This window comes from Lynx canadensis, chromosome D3, assembly GCF_007474595.2.
Source record: "Lynx canadensis isolate LIC74 chromosome D3, mLynCan4.pri.v2, whole genome shotgun sequence".
Lineage (NCBI taxonomy): Eukaryota > Metazoa > Chordata > Mammalia > Carnivora > Felidae > Lynx > Lynx canadensis.
This window is the reverse complement of record NC_044314.2, coordinates 28,592,350-28,613,656: the sequence shown is the minus strand read 5'-3', so window position 1 is coordinate 28,613,656 and position 21,307 is coordinate 28,592,350. Positions and strand designations below refer to the sequence as shown.

At 42.7% G+C, this 21,307-nt stretch overlaps 1 long non-coding RNA gene across 2 annotated transcripts; it reads right to left on the bottom strand.

The window, feature by feature from the left end:
* Positions 1-355: 355 nt before the first annotated feature.
* Positions 356-11,914, bottom strand: LOC115528561. Of its 2 annotated transcripts, XR_003973296.1 has the most exons (5): positions 11,716-11,914; positions 9,893-10,073; positions 3,780-3,868; positions 2,677-2,793; positions 356-1,660 (listed from the first exon to the last, which is right to left on the bottom strand). It is a non-coding gene; the product is annotated as an uncharacterized LOC115528561 (long non-coding RNA). The 2 variants fall into 2 exon arrangements; XR_003973297.1 differs by lacking the exon at positions 2,677-2,793.
* Between the last annotated feature and the right edge of the window lie 9,393 nt (positions 11,915-21,307).

Genomic DNA, 21,307 nt, shown 5'->3' with positions numbered 1-21,307 from the left:
TACGTAAGGTTTGAAGGAAGAATCTATCCCAGAGAGTAGGAGGGAGGGGCAGGACCTGAGGCTCAGGGGAGATATTTGGGGATAACATAATCTCCAGGTCAGAAAGAAGGGCATTTATGGAGAACAGGCATTTTGTGTGTCCTCTTTCCTCCCTCCTTGCGCCTGCACATTTTGACCAATAATGCACCAATAACAGTGATTTCTCTCTGTTATTTCATTTATGGCAATAACTTCAGGTCTTGTGTCTGGTCATAATGGTGATCTATGTGTGCCATCTACAGTGGGCATGGATAATGAATCCTATTTTATTTCTTAATTAAGAATTTGAAAGTACCGCAAATTACTGCAATTAACATGGATTTTCTTCCTCATTTATTTACTTATTTAGATGCCTGAAATTGCACCCTTAGCTTAAACCAACCACAGGGTTCAAAGCCTGTTAAAATGTATAGTCATTAAAATATTTATTCTTTCCCCAACAGTGAAGTTGCAATTTGGAAATGGTGGTGATATCCATGTATGCAAAACTAAAAAAATAAATTATATCTATCTATATCTATATCTATATCTATATCTATATGTAAAATATAGAAAATATAGAATTCATCCAGCTAATTTAGAAAGTTGAATTTACTGACAGTCCTTTGTGTGACTGAAATAAACTAAGATTTTCAGAATAGCTCATTATTATTTTGACTTCAACTAGCACTGTGGTTTTCCCTCTCAAAGTTCTTGGGGACTTGAGCATCATCATCTTTTCAGAAGTTCAGTGTTCACTGAGAGATAAGAATAACAATTTGAGGGTGGTTGAATTCATCTGCCTGACTTCAAAACAATATACTTTGAAGAAACTGTTTAGCATCAGATTATCTATAGTAATTTTGAAGAGTCAACCTTAGGCTTCATTCTTGGGTTTTTGGATTTGGTTTTGGTTTTGTTTCTAACTGGTTTGCAGAGAGACACAGCTCAAGAGAGAGTGGTTGAACTTAACCAAAAGTATGGCTCAGAAACGTAAGCCCTGGGGTGTGGGCAGCAGCCGCTCCACAATGCCGCCAGCAGAGGTGTAAAAGGGTACAGTTCTACCAGAAAGCAACTGGGAAATAGCATCTCAAAAGCATTAAAGGTTAAAACCCTTTGAAATCCAGCTATTCCACTTCAAGGAATTTATCCTTAGGAAAGAATGAAGGATGTGTACTGAGATTTAGCTACAATGATATCCATTACTGCCCTGTTTATAATAGCAAAATAAATAAACTAAAATAAGCAACACACAACAGTAGAAGATTGAGTAAACCTTACACTGGAATACTAAACAACTATTACAAACTGTGTGGTTTATATTAGCTATCTATGGCTGCTTTACCCCACAGCTTAGCAGCTTAGAGCAACAAACATAGTATCTCACAGTGTGAGTCAGGAGTCTGTGGGCAGTGGCTGAACTGGATCCTCTGACTCAGGACTTCTCATAAGGCTGCAGTCAAGGTGTTTGAACCATCTCAAGGCTTAACTTGGAGAGAATCCACTTTCAAGGTCACTGCAGTGGGTGTTGGCAGGATTCAGGTCCTTTAAGCCGGCTGGTGGAGGTCTCCCTCAGTTCCATTGCCCTCCTTTCCTTGGGGCAGTTCACAACACAGCAGCTGTTTCATCACAGCAAAGGAGCCTGAGAGCAGGAGAGGGTGAGCAAGACAGCAGCCAGAGCGATTTTGTAACCTAATCTCGGGGCGCCTGGGTGGCGCAGTCTGTTAAGCGTCCGACTTCAGCCAGGTCACGATCTCGCGGTCCGGGAGTTCGAGCCCCGCGTCGGGCTCTGGGCTGATGGCTCGGAGCCTGGAGCCTGTTTCCGACTCTGTGTCTCCCTCTCTCTCTGCCCCTCCCCCGTTCATGCTCTGTCTCTCTCTGTCTCAAAAATAAATAAACGTTGAAAAAAAAAAAAAATTTGTAACCTAATCTCAAACTGACATCCCATCACTCTTGCCATATTCTATTGGTTAGAAGTAAGCCAGAGGTCCCGCCCACGCTCCAGCGGAATGGATTTCACAATGGTGAGGATGCAACATAGTGGGGATCCCTGGGAACCATCTTACAGGCTGTGTACCACACAGTTGACATTTATCTGGTGGCAAAAAATATTCATAATATCTTATTCAATGAAAGAAAAGCATGTCACCAAACAGCATATGCAGTATGATCTCAATTCTATGAATGAAAAACAGTAGAAAAAAATATATATCCATATATACATAAATACTCATGAAACAATCTGTAAGTGTTCCATGGGTTAACTAGTGGTTATATCTGGATGGTGGGATGACAGATGAGTTTTATGTCTTGTTTCCTAATACTTATTTTCTATTTTTTTCTAAAATGAACATTTTTGCTTACAGTTAAAACAAAAAAGAGCACATGTTATTTAATCAAAACCCAAAGCAATTTAAAGTTGACCTCCACTGTCTATCTTTACAGGACTTTTTATTGCTTACTACTTGAAGGCACCTAAATAGGAGTTCACAGGACTCTTTGTAGAACCCATTGACCCCACTGTCAAGAAATTGTGAGTATGTTCTAGAACTTTCTATATTTGTGTCTTCTGAAATAACTGTTACCACCAGTAATGCTGCCATGGAAAACTAAAAAAAAATTTCCCCTCTGAGGTCACTAGGAGCACATGAGAAGTACCTGAGACAGCTAGGTCATATGAAGACCTTCTTCCCCTTGAGTCATTGTCTTCCCAGCTCAGTCATGCATGGCTGCTTTCAGACATAAGCTAGCATAATCACATAGTGTCTGTTTTCTCTGCAAAATTCCAATAGGATAGGTTCTATTTGTATGTCAAAAATAGATGAACAGATCTGACACTACTGGACATATTTGTGAGTTTGTAAAAGGAAAGGGGATGGGTAAGTGAGAAGATAAAATCATTAATAATCCCCACACTTCATTAGTTTCCTTGCCATGTGCCACCAGGAGGGCCTGAGTTGGGATGCCTCTGGTTCAGGGTTGGAATGATTTCTCTAGCAATGTAAATGTTATCATAAGGTCACTTACTGATGAAAACTACTGTTTTGCTTAACATAGATTTATTGGTTGTTTGACAAGCAGACCAGCTTCTCTACACCTATACAGAACACAAAGGAATCTGCTTAGGATGGGTGAGCTGGTATCCATGGATAAGGAACGCAGTAGTTTTTAAATTTTTTTTTTTCAATGTTTATTTATTTTTGGGACAGAGAGAGACAGAGCATGAACGGGGGAGGGGCAGAGAGAGAGGGAAACACAGAATCGGAAGCAGGCTCCAGGCTCTGAGCCATCAGCCCAGAGCCTGACGCGGGGCTCGAACTCGCGGAGCGCGAGATCGTGACCTGGCTGAAGTCGGACGCTTAACCGACTGCGCCACCCAGGCGCCCCACGCAGTAGTTTTTAAATGGCAGGGAATTAGGACCAGGTCTGAAACACTGGTGGATCTTTCAGTGGATCTATAGTACAAAAGCTGGTGTAACGTATAACACTCAAATCTTGGTGGTTTAACACCATAGATCATTTTTCCCTTCTATAAGGCCCCATTGGGTGTTTATCAAAGTGGTGATTCAGAAACCCAGGTGTCTCCTGTCTTGTGGCTTCACCATCTTTTAGGGCCTTTGAGTTTTATGCTTTATATTCTTCATCTACCTGGTTGACAGGGAAGAAGAAAGTGAAGATGGTACACCCACTTCCTACCCACCTTGGCCTGTGATTGATACACATTATATCCCATCGATGAGCACTAGTCACATGGGCCTTACCTTGATAAAAAAGGCCTTGGGTTAGTCCATGACTGGCAGTCACTTCCTAACAAATCCACTATGTGGTAGGAGAACACACCTCATGGGCTCTGTGAGGAAAAATCATAGTGTAGAGAGTTCCTGCTGAGAAAATTCTTAATGGGCATTCGTACATCAATCACAGAACAGTTGACTCAGAGTCAGTTGACTCATCAATGACTTTGAATAGTGAATCATTCTGTTCCTATGAAGGAACTTCTAATACCAACCATACCCCCTTCTTGTGATTAAGGCAACAAGCCCCTGGTAACAAGGCTCTAAAGATTGTTCTATATAAGAAGTGCTAGATATGCCTGCCAATGCTGGAAGTCTGCAGAAGCCACTAAGTTCTCATGATACCAGCTTTAAAATCACTTCTGTCTGTTTGCCTCTCTCTCTCTCTCTCTCTCTCTCTCTCTCAGCCTTAGCTTCTTGTTGTGTCAAATGACAGTAACAAGTTCTAACTCTTAGAATTGTTGTAAAGCCCCAAGGAAATAATTCGAGAAAGGGCATGGTACACATTTTCTCAACACCAGTGACTTTTCCAGCCAATATCCACATATGATGAATAATCTCTGAAATGCCTTACCAGCACTACCACAGTTGTTGATTCTAATAAGATCCTTGTTACTATTAAAGTACAATTATGTTGGGGCGCCTGGGTGGCGCAGTCGGTTAAGCGTCCGACTTCAGCCAGGTCACGATCTCGCGGTCCGTGAGTTCGAGCCCCGCGTCAGGCTCTGGGCTGATGGCTCAGAGCCTGGAGCCTGTTTCCAATTCAGTGTCTCACTCTCTCTCTGCCCCTCCCCCGTTCATGCTCTGTCTCTCTCTGTCCCAAACAATAAAATAAATAAACGTTGAAAAAAAAAATTAAAAAAAAAAAGTACAATTATAATAATTAGCACTACCGCCAATAATAAACCCATAACATCTCTTCTATGCAAGATGTACATAGATGAGCCTTGATCAACAGTGCTTTACATTTGGATTTTTGACTCTCATGACAATGGTATAAAGTGGGAAGGAGACTCACTATTATCACACCCATTTCATCACCCATAGGTGAGAGAACTGAGCCTCATGGAGGCTAAGTGATAATAACCAAGGTCACATTGTAGCCCACTCAGAGAGTTAACACTTGGCTCTCAAACCCAAGTCCAAATGATACTACTGCACCAGAAGTAAAATAGGAAATTGTTGGAACAAGTGGAATCATTGAGGAGACCTAGTCTCACCCCCTCATTGTTCAGATGAAATGGGGATGCCTTTGAGGGCTACTCCGTTTTGTGCCACTGGCCTCAGGTTGTATTATCTCCTTCCAGATTAGTCAGGCTAATTGGACCTGGGTTGTGGGATGGGGATAGAGGCAAGTAGTGAGTGTTGATGTCATTTTACAGAGGACACAACACATGGGGCTCTTAGAAACTGTACCAGAGAACATGAGCAGGATCCCAGGAAGGTGGAAAAGGGGGTACTTTTCCTCCACTCTGGCTCATACACAGACACACTGGCCAGCACCACGATCCTAGTGATATGGGTGACAGACTAAAAACCACTTCTAGGTTTCTTACCGTTTTCTTTCTCTTCCATTCAATTCTTTGGACTTTTCCCAGCTGATGTTAATGACTAATTCTTTAGTGACTTTAGGGGCACCTGGGTGGCTCAGTCAGTTAAGCGTCCGACTTCAGTCAGGTCATGATTTTGCGGTTCATGAGTTAAGAGCCCCGTGTTGGGCTCTGTGCTGACAGCTCAGAGCCTGGAGCATGCTTTGGATTCTGTGTCTCCCTCTCTCTCTCTGCCCCTCCCCTGCTCTCTCTCTCTCTCTGTCTCTAAAAAATAAATAAACATTAAAAAAAATTTAATTCTTTAGTGACTTTGTTCTTTCTGTTGAGAGAAAAAAAATATTTCTACTAGCCTTAGGTTTGCAGTATAAATAATGTCTCTGGAGATAGTGTTTGACCCTGAGTTGGGTGACTCCAACTGCCAGGGGCAGTGAGCTATAACAAACGTGGATCTCCATGTACAGCGCAGCCCCCAGGCCCAGACCTGCTGCTCACAGCTGTGACGACATGAGGGTCATTTAGACACTGTAGGTCAGGATTCCCTCATCTGTCAAATCAGGTGGATGATGCTGTCCTCACCACCTCCCCCACTTTCTTATGGAAATACTGAGACCTAGGGGCTCAAACAAGTAAATAGACAGAAAGTGCTTTGAGAAGCATAATGTACTAAATAAATGTAGCAGGCGTCATCATTATCACTGTGCTATTGCCATTATTATTTTGTGGTCAGCTCAGCTTTTCTTAACGCAGAGCAGTTAATGAAGTGGCAACTGTATTGGTTTCCCACTAGGAGGGTGACGGGGCCAAATGAGGCTCTATTTTTATCCCATTTTAGTGTCCAGTTTTTTTTTTTCCACAACAGCTATATCTAGTGGGTTTATCAGTATTTTAATTACAGTGCCACTTTATTATACTTATTCCTAACAAAAATCAGGCCAAGGACATTTTTTTAATCTTAAAAATGGTAGATTTCCCTAAAGAAATCCTAACTTTCACCAGCAACCAGAACACTGCTACCTTACCTCTAAGCTTGGTACCTACAACTTTTAATGAATTATTTTCAGCATAACCAAATTTTTTAAATTGTACTTGAAGGTCTACCAGTAGAGAGAAAAATGACAGAATCTATTTGTTATCAGGCTTTGGTTTATAAATTTTTCACCAGCTGAGATGCATTTTTCCTATGGTCATGAGGAGTTATGGGAATAGGAAATTTAGAAATCAACATAAAGACAGACTAGAAGGGCCAGACAGACAAAAAGAAAGAATACCCACTCCCGAACCTGGTGCATGGCCATTCTGTTGCTTCCTGCAGCATTTCAGATAGGCTGGCCCTCGTATCATCATCAAAAACAAGAAAACAACTGCCTCATTGGAAGGAAAAAATAAATGTTGCAAAGTAGGGAATCTAGCCCGTTAGGGCCATAAAATATCAAGTTATAAGGGGTTTTGTAAGCATATGGCCCAAATAACCATTTTATAGATGAGAGAAGTAAGACTTACATAGGTGAAGTGTATATCCAAGATCATATAAATGCACAAATATTAAGTTGAGCCATATATTACTTTCCTATTGTTGTTGTAACAAATTACCACATACTTAGTGGCTTAAAGCAACACAAATTTATTATCTCACAGCTCCATAGGCCAGAGGTCTTACACAGGGCTCACTGGGCCAAAATCAAAGTGTTGGCAGTGCTACATTCTTTTCTGGAGACTCTGGGGAGAATCCATTTCTTAGCCCTGTCCAGCTTATAGAAGCTGCCTGCATTCCATGGCTTGTGGCCCCTTCCTCCATCTTCACAGCCAGAAATATTGGGTCTCTCTGATCTTTTTTCTGTAATCACATCCCTGACCACAGCCAGGAAGGGTTCTCTACTTTTAAGGACTCATGTGATGAGACTGAGTCCACTTGAATAATCCAGGATAATCTCCCTATCTTTAGGTCAGTAACCTTATTCACATCTGCAGAGTCCATTTTTAGCATAGAAGATAACACATGCACAGGTTGTGGGGGATTAGGGTGTGGACATCTTTGGGTGGGGATGGACATTAGTCTGCCCACCACAGGGAGAATGAATTTATGGAGAAAGAAAATGGTGAGATAGAGCATTGATTGCTTGAGCAAGAAAATAACTGTGGACCCTTGTAGTAGGCTAGAGTCTCTAAGATTCTGACTCTGCTTGGAGACTTGTTGGAAGTAAGAAGAGTGCTTAGGATCAAGCCCTGCAGGGGAAGGGAAGGAGGGAGGAATGGGCAGAGAGAGGCGCTGGGCAGCAGGCTTTCCCAAAGCCTCAGCTCACCCCATGAGAATCCAAGAAGGGGATGGCCCTTCAGAGTTGTCATCAAGGTTTCAGCCTTTAAACTCTTTCCCTCTGATTGCTGTGACCACATCAAGCAGTCACAGGGTGTGGGCTGTCCCAACAAAAGTTTGTGATCTTGAACAAGTCTGCTTTCTTCAGAGAGGACAACTCCCAGTAGCTAGTGGAATTTGTCCTTCACTGATGAAAGAAGTTTATAAGCAGACAATCACAGCTTCTACCAGAGAACTTGTGCCTATGTTTCATGCCCACGTTTGAAAATATTAATAATAATAAAGTCAGCTGTGATCTGTTTTGAATGATACCTAATTGACAGATTTTGCAAAGTGATTCATCTATAGCAAGACAAGACAGGGTCTAGAAAGAGACTTGCATGAACATGGAAGCAAGAGCAGGAAGGAGTCACATGGGAAGAGGAAAACAAGACTGGGTCAGAAATGGTGTGGACCCCAAAGGAAAGGACAGACAGATTGCAAGTTCTGGCGACTAAGATCCAAACCCAGGTCAAAAGTCCAGGACTCTTCCCAAGCCACAGCAGAGAAGTGGACATTGGCAGAGGCTACAGGCAGGGGTGGTAATGCTGCTAATTGGTTTAGAAGGATTCCAGCAACTTCCATCAGAGACTGGTCAGGACATTGCAGTCCATCATCAGCCATGGAGGTGACTAGGGAATAGGTAAGAAGTCCTGTTTCAGTAGAACTGAGGAAAGAACAGGAACCAAATTACCAAGGAAAAGGGTGTTCTGTATGAGATTAAGCAGGTGAGCTGTGGTCTCATGTCATCTAGCCCATGGATGTCATTTGGTGCAAGGCCAAGTCTGATTTTGGCACAAGAGCACAGGATGCTCCAGTCATCTCAGTACCAAGGGGTAGACAGATGTGGAGGCATTGCTGTGTGCTCACTCCACAGGAAGTCTTTTCACAGAACATCAGGGCTAACCTTAATGTTAATTTTAACAAAATGGTATATGTGAGGAGGGTACAAAGACTGATATGTTCCCACCCTTGAATCCCTGTGACTCTCACTATCTCTAGTCAGTGCTGAGCCCAATACCTGCACCAGGGTTAGCTTTAGTCTTTTTTTCCACACAGACCTCATAGAATCTCAACCACCTCCACTTCTTTGCACATCCAGACTGAAAATGTCTAAAGGAAATGGTATTTAAGAAAGGGACTTCTTGGGGCACCTGGGTAGCTCAGTTGGTTGAAATCCGACTTCAGCTCAGGTCATGATCTCATGGTTCATGAGTTTGAGCCCTGTGTTGGGCTCTGTGCTGACAGCTCAGAGCCGGGAGCATGCTTTGGATTCTGTGTCTCCCTCTGTCTCTGCCCCTCCCCCACTCACATTCTGTCTTTCTCTCTCAAAAATAAAATAAACATTAAAAAAATATTTTTAGGGGCGCCTGGGTGGCGCAGTCGGTTAAGCGTCCGACTTCAGCCAGGTCACGATCTCGCGGTCCGTGAGTTCGAGCCCCGCGTCGGGCTCTGGGCTGATGGCTCGGAGCCTGGAGCCTGTTTCCGATTCTGTGTCTCCCTCTCTCTCTGCCCCTCCCTCGTTCATGCTCTGTCTCTCTCTGTCCCAAAAATAAATAAAAAAAACATTGAAAAAAAAATTAAAAAAAAAAAAATAAAAAATAAATAAAAAAAAAATATTTTTAAATGATAGGGACTTCTTGCATCTTCTAGAAGCCTGTGTAGATACTGCACTGGGTCTACCATACTTACAAAGTAGATTTCTTTCTCCTACATGCATTGATTCAACTGGTGACAGCAAAGCACTTCAACACAGTAAACACCATTACCTTCCTGTAAGTCCTTTGTCACATGTAACTGTCAGCAAAAACACTAACAGAAACTTCTGTTTTTTTATAAAGGCTTCACATTTTTACCAAGAACTTTCATGTCCATTATTTCATTTTAATTTGACAATACTACTTGGGGAAGGAACATTTTATGCCCCTTGTAAAGATGAATAAATTGAGATTCACCTCCACCACCTTCTCATGGTATGTCCACCCCAGTGAAAGAGCTGTTTCTCATAACCCTGCAAGTTTGGGAGAAAGGAGTAGGAATGGTAGAGAAGGCAGAAAGCTGAGGAAAAAAATGTCCAACTTTCACCTTTTATCTTAGGCTAGTCCTGAGTTTATTGCTTTTGACTCTTTTTGACTTTAGCTCTGTGTTTTTAATTCTCCAAAAAATTCTTACATCCTTACCTCATTTGTTCCACTCAGCAGTCCAGTCCCGTGAGGTAGGCAGAGCACATCTAACAAGGGATGATGAAGCTGAAGCCCAGAGAGGTTAGACCACTGGCCTAAGAACAGTTGGCCATCTGGTGGCAGTGTTGGAGCTGGAACCCAGATCTTTGTGTGGGGATGGGATGGGGGGGAGCACCTGCTGAGAGAGGTAGGAAGCAGGCATTGCCTTAAAAAACTCATCAATACTCATATACATTTCACAATATACGGAAGTCAAGCCATTATGCTGAACACCTTAAACTTACATGTCCATTGCCTGTCCGTTGATGATATCTCAATGAAACTGGAAGAAATAAATTTAAAAATTCATACAAAAGTAAAAGGGGCCAAGAATAGCCAAGAGTTTTGAGAAAGAACATAAAGAAGAGGGGCTTACCTAACAGACATCAAAACTGATGATAAAACCTTGTGATGAAGGTGTAGGGATACAGAGATTAATGAAATAAACTAGAAAGTTCAGAAAGAGACCCACGCATTTTGAGAAGTTGGGTACAAGACAGCAGTTGATTACAAATAAATAGGTAAAGTATGGACTTTTGATATTAGTGTCACAACAATTGTCTCCCCATACTCAAAAATTAACATTAGAGTTCTATTTCATATACTAAATAACAGAATATTGCAGATAAACTCCAGGTGGATTTGAAGCTAAAAGTTCAAATAACAACAACAACTTTTAAACTATTAGGAGAATGGGGTGCCTGGGTGGGTCAGTTGGTTAGCTGTCCGACTTCGGCTCAGGTCATGATCTCATGGTTCATGAGTTCAAGCCCCACATTGGGCTCTGTGTTGACAGCTCAGAGCCTGGAGTCTGCTTCTGTTTCTATGTCTCCCTCTCTCTGCCCTCCCCCACTCATGCTCTGTCTCTCTCCATCTCTCAAAAATGGATAAACGTTAAAAAAAATTTTTAAAAATTTAAACTATTAGAAGAAAGTTCAGAAAGATGTTTTTATATCAAACCAGGGAAATATTTCTTAAGATTCAAAAAAAGCACAAAAGAAAAAGATAAAGTGGATCACATTAAAATTTAAGATTTCTATAAGACAAAAGACACCATGAGCAAAGCCAAAATACAAGTGAGATATTTGTAAGAGGCAGTTGCAATGCATTTGACCAACAAAGGATTAATATCTAAAATATGTTGGTAAAACACTGCAACAAGGAAAAGACAAACAGCCCAACAGAAAAACAGGCAAAATATAAAAATAGAAATGTAAATCAAAATGGCCTATAAAAACATGAAAAGATGCCCTACCTCATTAATAATCAAGGAAATGCCAATTATAGCAAACAGATACCATTTCACACCTACCCAGTTGTCAAACATTAATAGTTCAACGGTGCTGAATTTTTCAGGGAAATAGGCACTGTCATTCTAGAGGGAGTGCATTATTTAACCCCTTTAGAGAACAATTTGGAGAAATCTTGTAAAAATGAAGATATGTGTCTCTATGACAACTAGTTTTATGTCTAGATATATACCCTAGCAAAACTCACTCCTATGTGTAATATGACTTGTAAAAGGATGTTTATTATTGTATGGTGTGCAATATTGAAAATTTGGAAACAATCTAAATGTTCATCAATAGGGCAATGGAAAAGCATTGTACATTTCATAGCAGTGAGCCTCCCTGAGCTAGACTCATGTATCAAGGATTATTTTAGAGAAAAAAAGGAGAAGGATTATTTTGGAAATTCCAGGTTAAACAAAAAGAATCATATCATATCAGTGTACCGCTTACATCCATGTTTAAAGCATACACAACAATACTATTACTTACAGATTCACGCATAGGTGTGGTAAAAACATAAAAACACAGAGAAAGATCCATGCAGTTCAGGAGAATCATTTTCAGAAGGAGGAGGCTAATAGGCTCAAGGATAGTACACAGAAGATTCAACTGAACCAATGTTTTATTTCATTAATTAAAAAAAAAGGCTAAAACAAATTCAGCAAGATGTGAACATTGTACCATTCTGTGCTGTGGATATTGAGTGTGTGACATAGTAAACAATTCAAGAAAGAAAAAGTTATTCACCAGCAGCCTCTCTTTCCTCCGGTGGAAATGAGAAGGCAGTGGGGAGCATGAGTCTGCAGGAAACAGAGCTGACAGCTTTGAAGATTATTTTGGCTTTGGATTTCTGCTCATGCACACACACCGAGACAGTTCCACACACGGGAGCAGCGGGGTCATGCACAAAGCGCTGCCAAGCAAAATAGTCAAGGCACACAGGGGGCTCCGCCAGCCCCAGCTCTGCCAGGGCATCAAGAACATTCTGTGGCTAGGAACAGGGCCCAGGAATGACAATGGCTTAAATACAATAGGACATTCTCTCTCTCAACATAAAAGAATTCAGAGGTTGGCAGTCCGGGGCTGATAACAATGTCTGTGCGATCTCTCCAGGACTCAGGTTCTTTCCATCTTTCTGCTCTGCCATCCCTAGTTACATGAGTTCCATCTCCAGGGTCACTTCATGATCTGAGACAGCCCCACAACTAAAAGTCATCAAGGTCAGAAGCAGGAAGAAGCAGGGAAGGACAAAATGTTTCCTATGGGCCATCCTATACCCTCCAACAGTTCTTTCCTGGAAGTCCGTAACTTGCCTGGACATTTTATTGGCCATTCCTAACCCCAAAGGAGGCTAGGAAATGTTTTGTTAAATGCAGTCAGCAGTGTGCCCAGCTAAAAAGCTGGGAGCTCTAATGCTAGGGAAGAGGGGGAGAGGCTAGTTGGTTAACAGCTAGTGGTGGCTCCCAGTCCGCAGTAATGCATTTTGTGCCCCTAGACAAGAGCTTGCCTCCTCTGGACACTGCTTTCCTGTCCATGCAAGAAAGAGCATTGACTAGGTGGCTTCCTCAGTGGAGCCAATCATCTTTGCTGTTAATCCCATCACACTTTGGTCAAATTTCCACTTGGGTAATTATACCTGAAGCCCTTATCTGCCCATTTGGCTTCTACCACTCAGGGATAGGTCTGAGTTGGGCCGCTAACCTTTTTCTCCCCCCATAGTTGTCCTTCTGCACTTATGCTTTATACCCCCCACTCTAGGAATTGCAGTTTCTCTTCTAGGCTCATCAACTGCTAAAAACACCCGGATTCTAACCTTCCAACTCACCTCTTCCAAAGAGCCTTCCCTGGCTTGTGGTACCCGCACTGAGACCACTTCATCTCTCTGTCCATTGTCAATAGTTTCTTTCACATAGACAGTCAAGTACTTTTATTGAGGATGGGCCTTCAACTGTCTGGTGCAGTGCTCGTAACTTTTTTTTCCAGAACCCCTCTTCAACTGAACATTCTGTGAAACCCCAAGGAAATGGATAAAATGAATTAAAATGGTGGTGTGCAATGGGGTGGAGCCCAAAGTCTTCAGAACACGCTCTGAAAAGAGAACATCTTGCCCTTATTTTATGAATGAAGACACTGCTGCCCTAAGTCAGAATTGAATTGTCCCTGGTCATACAGCTCCTAACAACAGTGATGATAATGACAGCATTAGCTAACACTCACCCTCTGTGTCAAGCACCAGTCTGAGTGCTTTTCATAGATTAATTAAAGGCACTAAAAGTAAAATAATAACAAGTCTCTGATTGCACCTTAGAAACAATATGAAAGTCTGTTTCTGTCCAAGACCCAGAAAAAACCTTTATACAGAAATTGTCAAATACATCATCTATTGTATAGCTATAAAGTGATAATGTATCTGTACCCTGTGTAGCACAAGTTTTCTAAAAGGTTTAGCAATCAAATAAATCAACAACAAGGAAAACCATTGCCCAAATACATTCCTGTATTTTATTACTGAAATCAGTCCAGGAGAATTTTGTTTGCTGAGGGCTCAAGGAGCAGCCATAAGGGAGCACGTGGAGAAGCCCCTGGACAGGGTCAGTGTCAGATGCCCGGAGATGGAGAGACTCAGAACAAGAAGGTCAGCAAGAGGCTGCCAGACACCCTGAGCCAGGAGGCCTTGTGCCTGGAGGTGACAGGAACAGCCCAGCTGGATGGGAGCGCGCTGCTTGCTGTAAGCGCCATAAGTAGTGCTGTAGACGAAATTGGCAGGAAAAGTGCGTGAAGCTCACACTTTCTCTGCATCTTCACCTCTCCCTCCCACCACCACGCCTGCTTCAGGAGAGTCTCAAATCTATTCTAAAGTGAACGCTCCATCTCAGCTCAGGATTCATCCCCTCCTGTCTCCTAATTAGGCTCCTGCGTTCTCACCTGGTCTCTCCCTTTCAGTTAGATTCTTCCTCCACAAACACATCATCTCCCATTTTTAAGGAGATTAAAAAAAAAGAGGGAGAGAATTTTCCTTGGTCCTGCTTTCCCCCCAGGCTAGCACCCCATCTCTCCACTTTCCTTAATTGCCAGATTTTAAAGAAGTACTTCTGTGTTCACTGTCTTCCCTTCCTCATCTCCACCTTCTTTAACACCTCACAGTCTGCTTTCTGGTCCCACAATTCCACAGAAATTCCTCTGCCAGATATGCCGACTTGTCCAAGCCTCAGTTTGGTCTCTACAGCATTTGTCACTGTGTAACCATTGCCTGGACCCAACATCTTAAAATAGTTGCCTCCTCTGGCCTACGTGATGCCGTTCACCTGTGCTCCTCTGAAGCCTTCTCATCTCCTTCCTGGTCCACTCTCCCCAGACCACCATCTTAGTCCATTGGTGGAAAAGAGACCAGAATAATTCAACACCCTGGATGTTTGGGGTTAACGTACTCTTTCGAAAATCTGATGGACGTTTTAAAGAATCTCCCTAAAATACGGTTTATATTTACATATACATGCATATGGACATATAGAGATGGATAGATAGATAGATAGATAGGATAGATAGATATGTGTTATTTCAGGAGAAGCTCATGGACTCCCTAAATTAAGGACCTCTCCCCAGAGAATAATGGAGTCACACACTTTATCAGAAGGAGCCCATGATTCCCATCCCAGTTTTCATACCTTAAAAGCTCAATCAAGTAACCTCTCTAAACCAGAGTTACCTCCTCTGTAAAATTGGGCATTATAATTTCTTCTCTGTGGCACAGGATTGTTGTAAAGGTCAAATGAGATCAGGAATTTAAAAACATTTTTGCAAACTTCAAAGCACTACAGAAATGATTACCATTAAAATCACTGATCGATATCCTTAGGGGTGCACTAGCAGGGTGTAAACATGGGTTTTACTCCTCTGTTGGGCATCATCTTATGATCTGACCTGGGTCTGCTTCCCAGTTTGTAAACTGTAGATAACAGCTATTGTAGCTACCTCATAGAACCACTATGTGTATCAAATGAAATAATGAATGTGGAGGGGCTTTGCAACTCAGCAAGACCGAGGTGCCTGCCATTTCTCATCCTCTTCTTTGTCTCTCTCCATGTGCATTAATTGAGCTCCATAAGCCCAGCAGAGTGAGGCTGTGCTCACAAGAGTCCCACTGTGCCCAGTGATGGAACATTCCTACAAAATAACTCTAGAGTCAAATTAGACTCCAGTGAGTTAATCATGGATAATGTAATTATAAGAAGCAGCAAATAAATTGATAATAATTGGCTACTTATTATTTTTATAAAGGGGACATGGAGAGAAAGAATATAGTGTGTGAGAAAGATTATCCATTGTAGAAATAATCACTCCTTCTAGCCACTTGGCCTATATTTGAATCCACCCCAAGGAGCACGCATGTCTCTTTGGTATACTGGGTTGCTATAAAATACTTCCTGACCTGAAATCCTGGCTTTACCTTGATGCATGAGCATTCCTAGCCTCTAGTAGGTGTGCACAGGTTTCCAGCTCTCCAAGAAAGAGCACAGCAGCTGGAACTGTTGTGCTTTCTCTGTTCCCAGTCCTTTCTTCTGTGTCCCGCTGTGCCCAGCTGAAGTTCAGAGCAGTAGGTCAGGGACAGGTGCAGACAAATTATCAAGCTTAAGATTGATCCATCTCTGCCTTTTCACCAGGTTCTCTTTGGTTTCAGAAAGAGGTGGGATTTCCATGGTGCTATGAGAAGGGAGGACTAGCTATTATCTGGTGAAGACAAATCAGGGATGCTGTCAGAGTCAAATAACAGAGCAAGAAGCATTTCTCAACAGTCTCTAGGACCTGAGAGGTGCAAAACTGGCCCTTTATTCCAGAAGTGAGGAGCAACAAAGTGTCTTGGGTTCCATGTAGAGAGGAAGAAGAATAAGGAAATGGAAGGGAAGCTAATATCTACTGAGCCAAGGACATTACCTACATTATTTCGTTCAACAATATCCTCTGGCATGGGATTATTGTCCCATATTACCAGCAAAGAACCCGAGGGCCAAAAAGGCTAAAACTTGCCCTAGATCACATAGAGAGTAAGGAACAGAGGGACTCCAAATTCCAGACCATTTCCACTCTGCAGACTGGCTCACCATAGGTGTCAGAGGTCTTTCCAAGTATTGAGCACACCCAGATAAAGAGTAACTCTCCAGTTATGTCCCGTCCCCAGACATTCCCCTTGATAAAGGACCTTTGATTATTATGTGATAGACACAGACTATAGATGAATAAGAAGACTCCAGTCTGAAATGGAAGACGCAAGTCTTGTAAACTTAACTACGTCCTTCATGCTTACCTATAAAATAAACAGAACATTATCTCTCTAGGAAATGTGTAAGTTGTGTAATTCAAATGCTGTGATATTTGTGAAAATACTTCTCATAGTCAGATAGAGAAGGTGGCATTGCCTCCATTCGCAGAGCTGCAGCTGAAGGCCACGTCCCTGGCATAGACACAAAAGAGCAAACGCTACAGAGGTCCTGGAGCACTGGATAAGAATGAAGCAGGAGCCTAGAATGCAGCTGAGGTCTGATAATGAATTACTAGGTCAGAGCAGCACTAGCAGTGACAAGGGACCCCACACATGCTGCTTAAAACCTTCCTAGGATCGATGGGGTCCCAGAGCCTTGGGCAGAGCTAAGTCTTCCTGTGTTAAGTCTAGTGGCTTCCAGCCTGGGAAAAGGAGAGTCGTGGGGGAAGAAGCTGACAGGTCATTGCAGCTGGCTAGAGCAAAAATACCAAGAGAGATGAGCTCCAACTTTGCTTTTCCCCCCTTATCCCTGGATATGGTTTCCTGGTTTTATGGCTCTAGACAAAAGTATAGGCTGTAAGATCCCAGAGGGAATGGACTCTATGTCAGATGTTATTGGATTTCCCATAGAACCTAGAAGAGCACAGAGCTCAAATAAGTGGTCCATAAAGACAAGATGCTGTGCCATTGCCTTGTGAGTTCCCACAGCTAACTTTTCCCATAATGAACTTTTTGTTAGGCAGAAGATCCTAGAGGGCTTATTAAACAGGGAGATTCCCAAGTTCTGCTCCTAGGGATTCAGATTCATGAGGCAGGGATGGAAAGAAATGTGCCTTTCACAAACTCCCTAGTTGTTTCCAATGCAGGTAAGCCCTGGGGCAAAAGCTTTGAGAAACTCTGTGATAGTCTATTGTTCCACACACTATCTTGTATTGAAATGATCTATTTATGGGTCTGACTCCCCCCACCAGACTCCAGGACAGGGCCTGTGTCTCCTCATCCTTGTACCCCAGAGCCTGGCAGAGCACCTGGCACATGATAGGTGTTTGGTTGTGCTCAAGAATGAGCCAAAAAAATACACCCATTCCCATGGGAACGGTTTCAGATCTAGGGCTTGTGTTGTTGACAAGCATCACTGGTAATCCCCATATACCGTAAATATGGCAACAGTACTGAATGGTGGGATGCTAGAGCGATAGAACTGAAAAGTACCCAAATCCCTTCTTTAGCATCCCTAAAGCAAAGGCACAACTCTGGCTGTCTGCAATTATTTGAGTCTGTAGGATTATGCTCTGAGAAGCATTTTCTCAGAGATCATCTAGCCAACGTAATTACAGTCACTTTGTAGACAAGGGGATGGAAGCCTAATGAGGCTAACTGACAAATTAAAGATTGCACCCTGAATCAGTGTCATGCCCAAAACTTAGACCCAGTTCTCTGGATTTTCTGGGCAGAGCTTCCTTAAAGCCGTAAGATTCTGAGAAGAACCTGTATTGGTTTTTGTGTTTTCTTTTTTCAAAGAAGGGTCAATAAAATCTTTTCTTTTTTTAATGCCTCTACTGCTTGCTACAGGGATATTTGTCACACGAAGAAGGCATCATTTTAAAGTTCCCTGGACAGCTCTTACCAAGAACCTGGGCCATGGAAAGTCTTCCCCAGAGCCCTTTGGAATTCTAAGAAGGAAACAAAATTAGAGCTAATTAAGTGTGTAATTACTGTTGATTGTAGCAAGCATGCTTCTTTTAGGTCAGATTTATGATGCAGTGGCCTATAGTGTTTGTGACATGTGATAGCATTGAGTATGTTTTCAGGAAATGGGGACCTTGTCTTGGCCTTGGGATTATTACTAGAGGCAGGTTTTTATAGGATTGAGGAACGGACTGCAGTGGATTTCACAGAACAAGCTCTACAAAGGGCATCTCCATGTTATGCACATTAACCAAAATGGAACCATCCTGTGCTCTGCACTTGCCAGTGGGGCTTCTCTTCTTCAGTACTATGTCCCTGCCCATCCAAATGTTTAGTGAATCACATTAATGCAACTAACTCAATGTCTGGTTTTATGTGTCCTCCCTCCATTCTCTGTTCCTTCAATTTGGGTTTTCACTGTAACCCGCCTATATTAATGTTTTCTGACTCTTCAGGTATTCTTGCTACTATGTCAGGCTCCCTGCGAGATGGGTTCCTTTTCTTCAGTCCTTGGGCGCATCTTCACTTTTTTTCCTTATGCAAAATATTGTGCACTCTTTCTTGGCAACTCTAGTTAAAATACTTACTTACAGAGGTAGGCGGACCCCATCTGTAGTAGATCCAATGAGCGAGGCTGTGCCCCCTTCTTCCTTGCCCACCTGTGCTAATGATTTGAAAATAAATCCCTCTGATGGCTCAAGTGCTATCTGCTGCATTGTAATCAACCTCGCGGATTCAGAGTAATTTTCCCCATCAAAGACTCTTCTCTCACAAGGCTTCCCACACCACTGGGAAATGGGTGAGACAGAAAGGATTGTAAAGGATTGTGTCCATTTTGCAGGTTTTGAAGCTAAGGATCAATGATCAAGCTGACTTACCTAAAGTTAGTTAGTAATAGGGCCCCTTCAAGAACCATGACTTCCTGTATGCTGGTCTAATTGTCTTTAGTCCTTTTTTTCCCCCTCTGATCACGCTCTTGCATAGCTAAAGTGTACTCACAAGGTTGGCTGATGTGTCCTCGGTAGGATGGAAGGGAAGGAGGAGGAAATCTTTGTTTTCATCTCCTGGAATGTTCCAATGGTTCCAGCTGTGGCTACAGTTCATGACTGCAGGGATTTTTTGCTTGTTTATTTTCTTTTGAAAGATTCTATCTCAATTCCAGAAAACTTTCCAGCAAACAGTACTTTGAGGCAGCTGGGGAAGGGAAGGCTGTTCCTTCCCTGTCATATGTCCTTAAAATAACACAATGGGGGAGGCAAGCCCTCAGGGCCCCCTTGAGGTACCAAGGATAGCATAATGAATTGGCTAATCATAAACCATTCGCTCCTGAGTTCCAAGCGATATGGTAATGAATTGCCAACGAGCCATTCGCCAGACTGCAGCCATATGGTGAGGGATGGGACCCTGGCACATTGTAGCCATACTGTGGATTTGTCTGTGTAATTGTTCCCATCCAGGACCTCCCTATCTCTATGGCTGCTAATTAACGTCCTGTTTAAGCTTCTGTTGTCAAAACTAATTATTTGTTTGTTTTATGCAGACAGGTCTTTCTCTTATCTGGTTAGTAATAGTGACCATTAAGAAATTAAAATGTGTTTGAGTTCACATAAAAATATTTAAATTTTACATCTTGTATTGCCTAGTGGATACTGAGGCCTACCAGCCCTGGCCTATGGTAGCAACTCAATCTAGGAGCTTATTAAAATCAACAAATTATCATCTTTCCCAATAGAAACTCAAATGAGGTTTCAGTTCATTAATTTTCCCCATTGCTCTTCCTGTCCATGGACATTACTGTAGTTGGTTCTTCAGCTATAAAATGTGGATTTTATGATAGTAGTGACGATAATAAAAATAATCAGGAGAAGAAAGAGATTCATTTATTAGAATAAGGCACCATTTCAAATACATATTTCCTATTAGTCTGAGGAGATGGTGAAATTTTGGAAAGAACAATGTTGGTTTCCTTTTGCTCTTCTGCCATTTTGTTTCCTTGCCCCTTAATTGCTTTCCTTAGTTATTACCCAACCGGGGCCAGAAAGAGTTTGGGGAAAACCGAAAGAAAACAGAGCAAGGCTACCCTGAAAGGAAAGAGTAATGAGGACCTACTACCAGGAAACAGCAAAGCCAATTGGAAAGAAACTATCTTATGAAGGATTTAGGAGACCAGCAGCGTCAGGGAGGCTATGAGTTGGTGTGCTGTTTTCCTACATCAGCATGTGTCCATCATTCCCCGACCCTCACCACTAGGGAACAAGGGGTACTGACCCTTTATCCCCAACACACATCTTTCTGACAGCCTTTCCCCACTGACTGCCTATTACTCCTGTGCATTGATCTTCCTTTTATGATAATGTTAAAGAATATGAGGAAATGAAGGCAAAGAGGAAAGAGGATGAAGGTGTGAGGAAGCCCCCAGGGTAGTGTTTTGTGAGAACGCTCCTGGACTCCTCCTCGTCTACGGGACACAGTGGGAACAGTCTCTCTGTTTCACAACTTCCTGATTTTTCCCTGAGTCCGTGTCTGCACCCCAGAAACAGTCACTGTGTTAATTGCAAGGGTCAGGCCCGTGTCTTCCGTGGCATCTGGGACATGGTATAATGCACACAGATTTCCATATGCAGTCCCTCCCCGCAGTCCTCGGCCCCAGAGCACCCACACCACGTGAGAATGCGGCTTCTCGGGAGACGCTGACATTTTAATTGGAAGCATCTGTTGCCTTTTCTGTTATTTTTGGCCAGGTTTGGTTTATTTGTATGAGCCGATGTTTGTGTACAGACCCGCCTACGCGTTTCACAGGAGGCGGGACACAAAGCCTAGCATCACCGCCTCTCTCATTTTCTTCTCAAGTGGCTGACTGGGACATGTGACAGGGCCACCTGCATTCACCCCAGTCTGCTTTGTGCTGGGGTTCTCTCAGACGAACCGAGGGTGGGGAGGGCCAAATGGAGAGCAAAAAGTCACCTTCCTGGGAAAGGAGAGATTTGGGAGAGAGACGCCTGCCTCCCTCTTCCCACCCCTGGCCCCAGATTGTGGTGGGGCCTCTCCCACCACCCGCCCAGCAGATGTCCCTCCCCTGCTCTGACTCACACACTAGCCAGGGCTATCATCCTCAAGTCACCTTCAAGCCCCGTT